The 13,929-nt window shown below is 37.8% G+C and overlaps 1 protein-coding gene across 4 annotated transcripts in view; it reads left to right on the forward strand.

Moving 5' to 3' along the window:
• Positions 1-409: 409 nt before the first annotated feature.
• The window catches only part of PLS3 (plastin 3), a 115,873-nt gene continuing 102,353 nt past the window's right edge, over positions 410-13,929 (forward strand). The window contains exons 1-2 of one of the 4 annotated variants that reach the window (XM_058291813.2): positions 664-822; positions 1,176-1,444. The gene's annotated coding sequence lies outside the window, so the exon portion shown is untranslated. Of the gene's footprint in view, positions 823-1,175; positions 1,445-13,929 lie in introns of all 4 variants that reach the window. The other 3 variants (XM_058291814.2, XM_058291817.1, XM_058291816.2) reach the window with 3 other exon arrangements.

Consider the following 13,929-nt stretch of genomic DNA (forward strand, 5'->3'; position numbering starts at 1 on the left):
CCCTGGGAAGCAGGAGAATATCTCCAAATTTTCTCTGGTGAAAGAAGAATTAAGACACCAATTTCAAATTAAAGAAGTTACTTCCACCATCCCCTCACCTCCCCTCTCATCTCCTTCTGCATGAACTAACATACTAGACAGGTGATTTGGGTCAACAATTTACTTGACACAAAGCCAGAGGCATAAGGGAACCACCCTGTCCATATTCAGATCCCTTGGCCTCTTAAGGTGGGGAATGACTTGAAGTTTCTGGGGTTAGCTGCTGGGGACTTAAGCTGAATGGAGTAGATGAAACTGGTAATGTTCTTTCCCCTGTTGAGATTCTTTTCAAGACCCCGGGGAGGAACTGTAGCTTCCCACAGACTTAAAGAAAGGCTTGGTGACGTTCAAATTCCCGTTCCCGACATTCACATCCTCTCGCTTATTCCACAAGAGTGAGATATATATTCCCAGCAAAGGCACTGTGCATTTCTACCCTCTTAGGCCAGGTAGGGAGGGGAGAACCGGGCGCGGGGAACCAGACTCTTCTCTCGACCACAGAATTACAGTCTTCTAGTCTCCTGGACTCACATCCCGGTGCTTATTCTCCCAGTCCTCATCAAATTGATGTGACAGGCTCCTGGCCCAATCCCCTTCCTGGTTCCCAGGCCGTCTGCTAGCACCGGCCCAGCCAATGGCGGTGGCCGAGGGGCGGAGGGGTCTCGCAAGACGGGACGGAGCGCCGGCTTTAGAACCAGAGCCACAAAGATTCCGAGGGGCTGAAGTTGTCTGAGTGCGTTGGCCAGAGGCTGCCAGGCCAGACCAGGGACCCTGCGACTACACGTAAGTGCTTCGTACACACGGGCAAGCACGAAGGGACCGGGTTCCCTGGGTGTGGGCAGGAGTGGGACCCGGGGAGAGCATCTCCGGGAACCTCAGCAGGAAAGTGCCTAGCACAGACTGGATGGGGTGTAGAGGCGGGAGGATAAATTTCAGTCGGAGCCGCCTGGCGCCACGGTGAGCCCTCACAGCTAGGATGGGTGAATATGACGGAGAGTTCCCCAACCCCACCCGCCGCAAACACGTTTTCTCCTATAACTATATTAGGTGGCACTCTTTCACCAGTTACTCTTAACTTGTTGTCAGTCTTGGGCTGCAGCCCTCGACGTCAACCCTTGTCTTTCCTCCTTCGGTAGCTGCCGCCCCGAAGTGGAGACAGCGCCTTACTTTCCTCTGTGGTCCTCCACTCCTGCCAACCCGCCTCCCTGCGCCGACTCAGGAAATCCCAGAGCCAGCCGCCTGCTCCGCCTCCAGCCCCGGCTCGCCGTCCACGGGCTTACGCCGGCACAGGAGGTCGAGAGGGGTGCCATGGCCTCGGGAAGGAACTAGGCTCCGGTGGCCTGCCTTCCGCCTTTTTCCCTTGCCACTAGCAAGAGCGGCGCGATGGCACGGCGTCTCCCCATGAGTAAGCACTTTTTTTTTTTTTCAGTAGCAGAACATCCCGGGCCAATAGGGCAGTACCTTTCCGTTTTCCTCTCCCACGAACACCGCGCAGCCTCCCTGCTTCCTTCTCGACTGGAGCCCCTAGCGAGCGAAGAAGAAGGGGCGGCGGTTGGGATTGGAAGGGACCTCGCCTCCTTGCCCCATACAGCTGCACTTGCCGGTGTTTACTTTTCTCCACCCGCAGTACTTAAGCGCTCTAATGGGAGGCGTGGGGACGCAGACTACCCCGCCCTGCCTTCTCGTCAGCCTCAAAGTCGTTGTTGTTCCACTGTGCTGGCGCTTCCGAAGGCCAGGCTCCAAGGCTTGCGGTGATCCCAGCCCTGGAGGTGGAGTGGGTTAATGCTCCCTGACACTTTCCGTAAGCGATACTTCTTGCTGCTCACCTAAAATGGGTAACATCCCCAGGGGTGCAAATTTTGAGCAGCTTGGGTTGGAGAGCTCCTCCTCTTGGATTCAAGGAGATGGGATGCTTGGGGCTCCCGACCTGTGCCACAGGGGATGGGTTGCAGCGGGGAGGAGGGCATGATAGATAACATTATAAAGTACTGAGAAGCCAGCACTTATTCCACAATAATAGTAATAACTATGTTTGAGGAGACTGAACTTGATCCTAGACATGCAGTTTAAAGTGAATTGCAACTAAGTGGCTGGAATTCCACAGGTACCAAATGGTATCACGTGCCCCAAGTCCTTGATGCCCTTGAGGCATGGGTCACGTGATGTATTTTGTCTTGAAAACTGGAAATTCATGGCTGAGGCCCACTATCCAACAACTGTGAAACAAAAGAAGGTGTGGGGGAGGAGTGAACTAGCCTCCACTCAGGGAATTCTGCTTGGATTTAGATGAGGGAAACAGAAAGGAAATTTGGTGCAGAGATTTTGTCCAAAATAAAAGCAGGAGCTGTTTTTGAAATATGTCCCTGCTGGGAGTTCATAAATCTTCCCTGCTCCCGTTCAATCTAGTTATGGCTTTTTTAACTTTTATAATTTTCTCAGAAAACGTCTTTTAACTCACTATTTCATCCCTAAATGCTAGCTTTGAACCCATATCCTATAAGATAGTGTTTAAAAAGTCTCTGTACATATCCCTTGTTCTGACCTATATTCTAATTGAACGGTACTCTCTGTTAGGCATATACTTGGAGGTGGTGGATAATACCATGACTAAAATTAGCCATTAGTTATTTGTGGTTTGGAATTATTTGAATCAAAAATAACACACAGAAAAAAGGTTGACACTAAATTTGATAAATTGAGCTGGTTGGAGTTTTGCCTATCAAGGATTTGGTAGAACAATTAGAGGACACAATAACAACTTTCTTTTTTTTTCCATTTTTTTAGGTCTTTTTTTTTTCATTTTTTATTTTTATTTATTTTTTAATTCATTTTTTAAAAATATTACATTCAAAAAATATGAGGTCCCCATGCACCCTCCACCCCACCACCCCACCACTCCCCCCACAGCAACTCTGTCCCCCATCATCATGACACATTCATTGCATTTGGTGAATACATCTCTGAGCATCGCTGCACCTCATGGTCAATATATTGACCAATACCCACTCATGCTGCCCAAGTTAAGGTTGCTGCTGAAAAAAGGTGGCAATTTTCCTATGCAGATTATATATTGTGGGAAGTAGAAATGGGCAGAGGAATTTCTGAGATTAGGAGTTTAAGAAAAAAGAAAAAAGATTTTTCAGGTATTTACAAATAAGATAAACATTCAACCTTGGAAACAACTAGGGCAGAAGATATAAAAACGAAACTGGAAACATTGGAGAGATTTTGGCCTTGTATGCTTTAGCCAAAATCCCTTTTTCTACTGTAGCCACCTCTGAATAACTCAAGTGCTTCATTTTCTTGCAGAGCCTCTGTTTCTGAGCCTGAAGACTACCTTAAAACACATAATTCTGACCATAAAACTAGTCTTAGGGCAGATTAGTTAAAAATGGATTTAAGATGCACCTGAGTTACTGGGAATTAACTACATTAATAGACAGACCTCCCTAGTGGAAGTTAGGTGATAATATTATTTTAGAGTGAACCCTTAGTGTTTAACCTTAAAAAAATGGTGGGGTGGGAAGAGAGGGGTGAGGTCACAAATATACAAATAGGTTAAAGTGGTAGGTCAATAAGCTCTTAAATATGAAATCGTGACAAAACAGAATCAGCACCAGCCTCTCACTCGACAGCATTTCATTGTCTTGGAATGCCCACTCACATACCATTAACCCTAAATATTGCTGACTTCATTTTTCAGTCTTATGCTCTAATGAACCCAATATTTGGGTAAAATTAGGGCAGGTGTGAATATAATTCTTATTTTTTACTGTTATATCTAGCAAATCACCCTTTTTTTTTTACCTCTGAAATGGAATTGGGAGCTAAACAAATTATGTTCTGCTTTGACTTTTCACAGTAACCAAAACTGAAGTCCAAGGTCTCTAGTCTGCTGCCTTCATTTAGGGTGGCAGTTGCTGAAAACTACTAGGCTTATGGCATTTGGGATAGAAATATTAATTATAAGCAGTGAGTAATATTTTGGGTGAGATTGGTAAAAGTCTTCTTACAATTGGTTGTATGAATATTAGACTTAACTGTGACTATTTATTTTGGCACAATGTCAGTTTCTAGGCATTATCAGAAACCAGAAAAAATTTTGCTTCTAAGCAAACAGCATGACTATTACTGAAAAGAAAGGAGTGGCTTGCCCATGGCACTTGAGCCCTAAACTGATTCTCTTTGGTAAAACTGACAGGGAAAAAGAAGAAAGGACTTGCCATGATTGCATATTTTTGTTTTAGGCATTATTTCTACTTGGATATTTCTAACATCCAAGAAATTTATTGATATAATATTCCCTTAGCACATACAATTGTTTGATGAAATTGCTATTGTATTACATGATCTGCCCATAATCGAAGGCAGAATGCAATGCCAAAGTGTATTTCATTTATACTGTTTGGTCCAGATCCCCAAAGAGGCTGGTGTGAAATAGAATTTGCAAATGAACATCTCTCAATAAATGACAACTTGGGTATCTTATTTTAGAATAATTTCATACTTTCTCAAATGACAGTTTTTCTTTTCATGAGAAGTTATCCAGAGGGAAAACATTGGATCTGTAAAATAACAAACCCCAGTTTAGAAGGAAACAGCTGAGTCAAGTTTTGAATCTGCGTAATTATTTTAGAGAGTGATATACTATATAATGTATGTTCAATGTGCTGTAAATTTCAAAAGCTTTCTGAATGCATTACAACACTGGAAGCTCTTTTTTATATTGGTGGTCAGGATTAGCTGTTCTGAGTTATGAGGAAGCTTTGGTTAAAGTTATGGTTTAGAAATATAAAAAACTGTCAAATTATGAAATGTCGGTCAAGAAAAGTTTTGATTAGAATTGAGGCAACTTATTAAGGAGGTGAGGCAATTTGAAAGAACTCACAGTAAGTTTTATATTGAATTTGCTTTATTTTAACACTTGAAAGACAAATCCAGTGAGTATAAGCTGTTTTAGTGATGAAATGCATTGTTTAATGTAAATTAAAATACTAATGGAGGGTGTATATTGGTCTTGGTTCAGTTTTAGAAACTAGGTTTTATTTTATTTTTTATTTTTAGAATTTTTTCTTCTTTATTTTATTTTATTTTATTTTATTTTATTTTTTTATTGACTTTGTAATAATATTACATCAAAAATATATATGTGAGGTCCCATTCAACCCCGCTACCCCACCCCCCCTCTCCCCCCCCAACAACACTCGTTCCCATCATCATGACACATCCATTGGATTTGGTAAGTACATCTTTGGGCACCTCCGCACCTCATAGTCAATGGTCCACATCATGGCCCATACTCTCCTCCATTCCATCCAGTGGGCCCTGTGAGGATTTACAATGTCCGGTGATTGCCTCTGAAGCACCATCCAGGGCAGCTCCATGTCCCAAAGACACCTCCACCTCTCATCTCTTCCTGCCTTTCCCCATACCCATCGTCCACCATGTCCACTTTTCTCAATCCAATACCACCTCTTCTATGTGGACATTGGATTGGTTGTGTCCATTGCACCTCTATGTCAAGAGGAGGCTCAAATTCCACATGGATGCTGGATGCAATCCTCCCATTTTCAGTTGTAATCACTCTAGGCTCCATGGTGTGGTGATTGTCCTTCTTCAACTCCATCTTAGCTGAGTGTGGTAAGTCCAATAAATCAGATTGTAGGTGCTGGAGTCTGTTGAGGCTCAGGACCTGGCTATCACATTGTCAGTCCAGAGATTCAAATCCCCTAAATATATCTTAAATCCCAACGTTAACTGCACCTCCAGCACATTAGCATGAAAGTCTTATGAAGGGAGATCCCATCTGAGTCCAGATTCATCACACATAAACATCATTTCCAAAGAGGGGCCATCTGCCCTGGTAGTTAACCCCATCGGCCATGGCCATAACTCTCATGGGTCTCTTTAGCCTTCAAAGGAACCAATATCTCGGGGTTGTATCTGCTTTATCTGTCTCTCTGACTCTGCTCAGTTGTGCATGAGGGCAATCCTTCTGCCAGCCTCCAGACTCTTTTTTAGAAACTCGTAGCCATATAAACTCATTTCTCCTTTCCATTTCCCCCTTACTTTAGGTCAAACAGCATTTTAAAGTCATGTTATTTTATGTAGACATGGATATTCTGCTGATCCGCATTGAACCTTCCGGAATGTTACATTAAAAAACTATGATGTCCCCATATACCCCCCACCCAACCCACCCCACCCCTCCCACATCAACAACCTCTTCCATTGTTGCGGCACATCCACTGCACAGAAACTAGGTTTTAGACCTGGCTCCACCACTGATTTTGAGAAAGTCACTTAAAATTATACTTACAGCTAACATTAATTAAGTACATATTTGTGTCAGGGACAATGCATTTTCACATAAATAAAATGAGAGGGTGACTCAAAGTTTTGTATTTTTGTTTTTTCAAATACTTATCTGGTTTGTTTCGTTACCTTTATGTTAATTTTTCAAATTTTAACACAAACTGGAATGAACCAAGCTAAGTACCTTCTTAGCAAATTGGTGGCTACTGAGGGAGATGGTCATTAGCAGCTCATTCCATGACTAACGTTAGTTCTTTAAAATATAGAGGCACCATTTATATCATTCTAAGTAGGGGTTTGGGGTATATTAAAACTAATGATTTTAAAGTTTAAAAAACCTTGATTTTTCTTAACAGTTTAGAAATTTGTTTTATAATAAAAAGGCACTGTTGTTTATTGGAAAAGGAACCAAGTGTGGAATACAGGATCTTTTAGTTCTCTGCAGTCTGGAGATTTAGGCCTCCTTAAGTAAATCATTGAAGTTCCCTGTGTTCGTATCTGTATTTCACTTTAAAAAAAAAAAACACATCTGTTTCCTATCTATATCATGGGCATGCTGAAAGGATAAGTGAGCTATGTGAAGCCTTGGCTTTTTAGCAGAAAGGTGCTATATAAATTCAAAGTATTGTAGTAGTATATCATAGGAACACCATCGCTTTTTAACAAATTTACAGAAATGGTAGCATTCTCATCATTTAAATCTCGCCGTGTTTTTATTGACTGTAAATGTTCTCCAGCCATCCTAATTTTATAAGCAAAGGAGAAATAAAGCCAGGCATAATAAAATGAAAAATAAGAGAAGTGGTTGTTAACAAGATAATAAAAACCTATATATACTACTTTTTCATATTTCATCCCTCAAATATACTGCTAATTAGACTGTTAAAGTCATTAATGTGGTCATGCTTTTCCCCTTTTTAACTAACAACTGAGCAGTAATTTTTCTTCATTGGTAATTGTTATAGAATTCATGAGCTTATCACACTTGATTCTTAGTTTTGTGATTGTCTGTAGTAGGAGATTTTGTGTAAAATTACCCAATAAAAAATCAGCTGTTTCCCTCATTAAATCGCAGTCTAAAGCAGGGGTTTTTAACGAGGGGTCCATGAGCATGAACAGAAATTCAACAAATTATTCTTATTGGGACGTGTTGATGTGGGTGTAATATTTATTAACTAATACACAGTATAGTGTGGACTTCGTAAGATGTCCGTGGTTTTCATCTGACTGGCAAAGGGATCTGTGGAACAAAAAATGTTAAGAACCCCTGGTCTAAAGGAAGACAACATAGGTATGGAAAAGCACATAAGGGAAAAGAGCATCTGTAAATTGAAGTGATATACCATCAATAAACAGAAAAATATGAGAAATGCATATAGATTTTCATCTAACAACACACATATTGGACTAGAAGTCATAGGTAATTTTCAACTCCTACCCTCAAAACTGTTAACCTAGAATGAAATTTCAGTGTATGCTTAATTTGCCAATTAGATGATTGTTCTTTAAGTTTGTGATTCATTGTGTTACCCTGTTTTTATTTTTTTGGTTAATGATTTGGTAACATTTGTTAAAATATCATTTATAAAGTGGTCATAATACATATAAAATAGGTAAAAAGCCCTGAGTTAAATTACTTTCTTTAAAACAACCTGTTATATGACTAGTTGTAAAGAGTAGGTCCTTTTTGCTACTAAAGATTTTTTTATTTTGTAATGTATGATCTCTTATTTTTACCATCTCCAGTTTACAAGATTAAAAAACAATACTTTAAAAAAAAATCTCGTACCCGCTCATTGAAATTAACAACTCAGATTCTCTTAAGCTGTTATATACATATATATGTCTATCTGTATTAATTATTATTTTGTAAAACATAAAATTTAAGGCAGTATAATAACTTTGAATATTCAAATTATTGTGTTCTATATTATATGCTCAAATTATATACTGTGGCATTGTGATAGACATTCTGCTATTGACATTACTTTCATGGACAAACGTAATTTTTAAAGATGTTTTCTTATATTTTTTAGAGTGCTTATGTATGTTCCCTTTTTGCCATTTCTTATTCTTCTTTTCAATATTTTGGGGCATGTATTTTACATCATGGAGAATTACCGTACCATTATCACAAAGTATTCGTTCAGAAGTGAAAGTGACATGAAATATTTCCTAAGGAACATCCTATTGCTATGATATTCAATACATGTGAATTATTAATCTACTGAGAAAGTAACTTAAGTAGTTTGTGTCTAAGTTATCACTTTGCTTTGAATTTAAAAAATACAAGTTAATTATAAAAATTTTAGGGGGAATATAAAAGGGCTTAAAAAGTATTCCAGTTTTGATGGTCATTAGGAAAAATGCAAGCTAGACTGTATTTACAGATGCTAGCAGAAGGGGAAATACATCCTTAATCAGAGAGAAATTGTGTAAGGGTGAAGGGAAGGTCGGTATGTCAAGTCAAGCAACTTGAAATACGTAGGTATTATATAAAAGAAGGCCTATAAGTCATTGAAAAATAGATGTAATCCTCAGGAAAAATGTAAAAATGTGTCCCGATTTCCCAAGTATATATTGAGGTAGTACAAACTACTGGTTCGTTAATAATTAACCAAGGATGATAACATGGACACAGTCTTAAATAGTCTGTTGTAGAATGATGAAATAATTCATTCAACTTATACAAGTTTAATAAAGATGGCAAGGTTTTAGGCCTAAAAAGATGCATAAGATACTTCCGCAGTGTGGTAGAAGAGAAAAACACAAATGTAATATTGGATTTTTTTGAAACCTAAAAATATTTTTACATGTAGAAAATGATCTTAAATATGGCCTTTTTCCTCAACTTAAAATAATTTCTAAATTTAAAACTTTTGTGAACAAAGACATTCACTTATAACCAAATATAATCAAATCTAAACTAAGAACAAATCAAATTTAAACATTGTTATTACTTTGCAATAATTATTACATCCTAAAAAAAGAGCAGGTTATGAGTTAATTTATTTAAATAGAAGTTGCTCAGCCTATAAATGAAGGCCAGCAGACACCACTGCCTTGGAATAAAATAGCCCTTTGGCAAGAAAATGAGCCACACCCCATTTAGTTTTCACAAAAATAAAATTCTTTCCAGTTTTACTAAATTGTAGATGTTGTGCACAGCATGTACTTCTGCTGTAGTTTGTTCAGTATTTGTGGAAATATCCATGTATGCAGAAGCCCTTAAAAAAAGCATTGATTTGCCATTACTCATTCATGCAGCTCTCATACGTTCTGTAGTACAGAGTTCTGTCAAGTTTTATCTGACTCATGGTTTATAACAAGAAACAAAGCAGGTATAGCTGACACCTTAATTTACTGCCTTGAACTTCTTGATTGTCACAAACTTTAATTGGGCAGGTAAAGCTGGGATTTGAAATCTTATATTATTAAATTTGGTAGACGAAGATCAAATCAATGCTATATATGGTTTCCTTTACTGAAGGTACAAAATTTCTGTCATGTACCATGCGAAAGAACTATATTGCAGGGAAGTAAGGAAAGTAAACCCTAGGGAAAAGCCCTTTCTAGTCCTTTTCACAGTAAGCCTAGTATATAACAAGTGTCCAATATATATTTAAAAGAATGAAAAATGGATGTCATGAATGATACTTGCTGATAAAGATTAAATTGAGAAAACATAATCAGCAAATCATTAAATTATGAATTAAATTAAATAAGATATACGATAAAATGGATATATAATTATATTAAGCAAATGACTTCCTTGGTTTTCATCTTTTAGTTGCTTGAAATGAGTTGTTATGAGTGAACATTATGGATGGCCCTTTCATTGTGAGAACTGCTTAACTTTAGATCCACGAGGAAATTGGGACATACTAATACCTAACACCTGTCTCCTAATGAGGTAGAGGTGGTAATGACAAGATAACATTTCATTTATAGCACCCATGCTGCTAATGTACGTCCTTGCGTTGATTTACTCTGATTACTATAGCTTTTTACATCTAAGAATTTCCATTTTTTCTTGTTTCCTGATGTTTACTCACTTATTATCATGGACTTGTTCCAAATAACCCTTTTCTTAGTAATATTTTTACTTGAATGATGGAAAGACCATCATTCAAAAAAGTTGCAAAGTCATTTTTTCAAATTATTTTATAATAGATATTGACAATATTCCTTTTTAAGATACATTTATTTAACATATATAAGGAGCAAAGGTAAGTGGTATTAAGGAATGCAGGAGAAAATGATAAATGCATTGAAACAAGGGACTATAGTCAACTTATAGCATTGTTGATCACATCATATGTATCTATATTTACTTTTTCAATATGAAAAATATTCACATTAGAACAAAATTCAAAATTTGTAAAGAAACACAATGAAATGAAAATAAGCCTCTCACCACTGATCCCAGGCCCCTATTTTTCCCCTCCTGGGACATATACATTCCTGTATGTTTCTTGCGTATCCATCCAGAAATGATATAGAGTACATTTAGCACTTGCCATTTTCAGAAGTGTTTGCTGTTTTACACTTAGGAAATGTGGCATTAAGTTTGGTAGAGTCTACCTTTGGATATGTTCGGTGTAAATTTGAGAATAAGGGATTATCAAAAGGAAGATAAGAAGAATAACCTTCAGTTTCAGGTCATAGCTTTTCTTTTGAGCACCCTTGATCCCAGAGCCGCCTCTATGGCATCAGGTCAGAAATTCTAATGCATCAGGTCAGAAATTCTAATGACCCTATAACACAACTCTTGCATTAACTTCTGGATTCAACACACAGAGAAATCCCTGGACACAGTCTCCTTTCTATTATGGGCAGTCAGTATCTTGCAGACCCTGTAAGAAAGGATAGGCATCTCTGAGAGAGGAAGACCATAATTTAATCAGGAGAAGATATAATTTCCTGGAGACTCAAATAGAACTTCCTATTTAATTATTTAATTCATTTAAAAGGCCTTTGTTAATTACCAACACTGTGCCCGGCACTGTTATCCCTAAGATAATGAAACATAATCTGAAGAGCTCAGAGTCTAATCCGGCCACTGAATGTACACATGCAGCAACTGAGGTTTAATAGATTCTCTTTTTTTTCTTTTTCTTTTATTCTTTCTTTCTTTTTTTAATGTTACATTGAAGAAATATAAGAAGTTCCCTTATACCCCCCACACCACCTCAACCCACTCCTCCCACATCAACAACCACTCTCATCATTGTGGCACATTCATTACACTTAATGAATACATTTTGGAGCACCGGCTGTACCACATAGATAACAGTTTACATTGTAGTTTACACTCTCCCCCAGTACATCCAGTGGGTTATGGCAGGATATACAGTGTCCAGCATCTGTCCCTGCAATATCATTTAGGACAACTCCAAGTCCCGAAAATGCCCCCACATCACATCTCTTCTTCCATCTCCCTACCCTCAGCATCTACCTTGGCCACTTTCTCCACATCAATACTACAATTTCTTCCATTACTAGTCACAATATTTCCATAGTACAATATCAGTAAGTCCACTATAATCCATATTTTATTCTTCCATCATGTGGACCCTGGGAAGGTGATGTCCACTCTGCCTCTATATCGAGAGGGGGCTTAGATTCCATGTGGATGATGGATGCAGTTCTCCTGCTTGAAGTTGTAGGTACTATCGGTTCCCTGGTGTGGCGTTTGACCATCCTCACCTCCCTTAATTCCTAGCATACAGTGGGAGAAGACAGTGGTGGAGGAACTCGTCTCCTGATACTGAATTCATCACTCTTCTCACTGTAAACAAAAGCAGCACATCCAGGGTACAATTTTGGTTAAAATTAATGCCTCTACCTCCCTATATTAGCTTATACTAACTAGTATTTTCTTTCAGAACTCTTGACATGAGCTTTCTGAAACTCACATCACCTATAACTAAAGCAGCTTGGTTTAAATCTAATCAGATCTTCCTTAGCTATTGGAAGTTCATTAGCAAGAGTTTTACAAAGGTAAATTATTTTTCTAGGTCATATCTTAAACCTGAAGTACTCTTATACTAGCAAAAACATAGTTCTAATCACTGATCTTAAAGAGATTCCCATATCATAATGCAGCCAAAAGATTTTGAAAACAAAATTCCAATATATTGAATATACATTACCAAGTTTATTATTCTTGATTTCTTTTAAACTGGATTTTATCATTTGTATAGTGCTAGTCTTTCCCTTTTATGTCACGCCTCACCGTTTATTTATTTATTTATTCATTCATTCATTCATTCCTACATTCATTCAGATATTTCATTGCCTACTACAAGCCATGTTCTATTCAGGCACTGGAGAATTACAGCTGTGAATGAGAAAAACAAAAATCACTTCCTTTGTAAAACTTTTATCCTAGTAGGGTGAGATAGATAATAAACAATGATATGGTATATCAAATGGTAATACAGAGAAAATTAAAACAAGATTGTGGGTTAAGGGAATGGGGAGAAGTATGTTGCCATTTCAATTCCTGTGGTCTCAGAAGGCTTTACTGAGAGGAAGACATTGAGGCAAGATGTAAACAAAAAGCCCTGTGAATAACTGGAGGGAAGAAGTGTCAGTTGAGCAAGAAAAACTTATATCTAATAACAGATAACTAAATTGTCTTGCATTGATGGGTTTTAGCCCTTTAATTCTTTATAAAAGTTCCTTTTAATTTTGGTATGGATCAGAAAAAAACCCTTTTTCACAAGATTGAACACACTAGGGAAGTCATGAATTGACCATATAAATTAATATTATGTCAGTAGTTGTGTTGATAATGTTTTGGAGATTCAAGTGAGTATAGTATTTAAAATTGGATATGGAATTCATTCAAGTAGATTTTCTTCCCTTATCCCTATCAATTTAACTACAGTTTATTCTGTGTTTAATTCTGAATTAGATTTCTTAAACTTTTTATTTTAAGATAATTATTGATTCCTATGTAGTTGAAGAGAGATCTTATGTAAACTCTACCCGATTTCTTCCCTGGTAACATCCTGCAAAACTATAGTACAACATCGCAGCCAAGATGTTGACACTGATTCAGTCAAGATACAGAAGAGTTACATTGCCACAAGGATCCCTTGTGTTACACTTTTATAACTACACCCATCTCTAATTGCTGGAAACCACTGTTCTATCTTTCTATAATTTTGTCATTTCAAAGACATTATATAAATGCAAGCATACAATCGGTAACCTTTTGGTATTGGCTTTTCTCAAGCAGCAAAATTCTCTGGAGATTCATCCAGGCTGAATATATAAACTGAGTGTTCCTTTTTATTGCTGTGGAGAATTACATGATATAGATGTAGCAAAGTTTGTTTAACAATTTTCCCCTTGAAGGACATTTGAGGTGTTTCCAGATTTTGTCAAGTACAAATAAAGCTGCTGTAAACATTTGTGTAGTTTTTCTGCATGAACATAAGTTTTCAATTCTTTGAGATAAATGCTGGATGCTATGGGAGTTGCATGTTTAATTTTGTAAGAAAGTCTCAAACTTTTCCAGAGTGGCTGTACCATTTTACATGCTCACCAGCAATGTATGAGTAA

The sequence above is a fragment of the Dasypus novemcinctus genome, chromosome X, assembly GCF_030445035.2.
Source record: "Dasypus novemcinctus isolate mDasNov1 chromosome X, mDasNov1.1.hap2, whole genome shotgun sequence".
In the NCBI taxonomy this organism is placed as follows: Eukaryota; Metazoa; Chordata; class Mammalia; order Cingulata; family Dasypodidae; genus Dasypus; species Dasypus novemcinctus.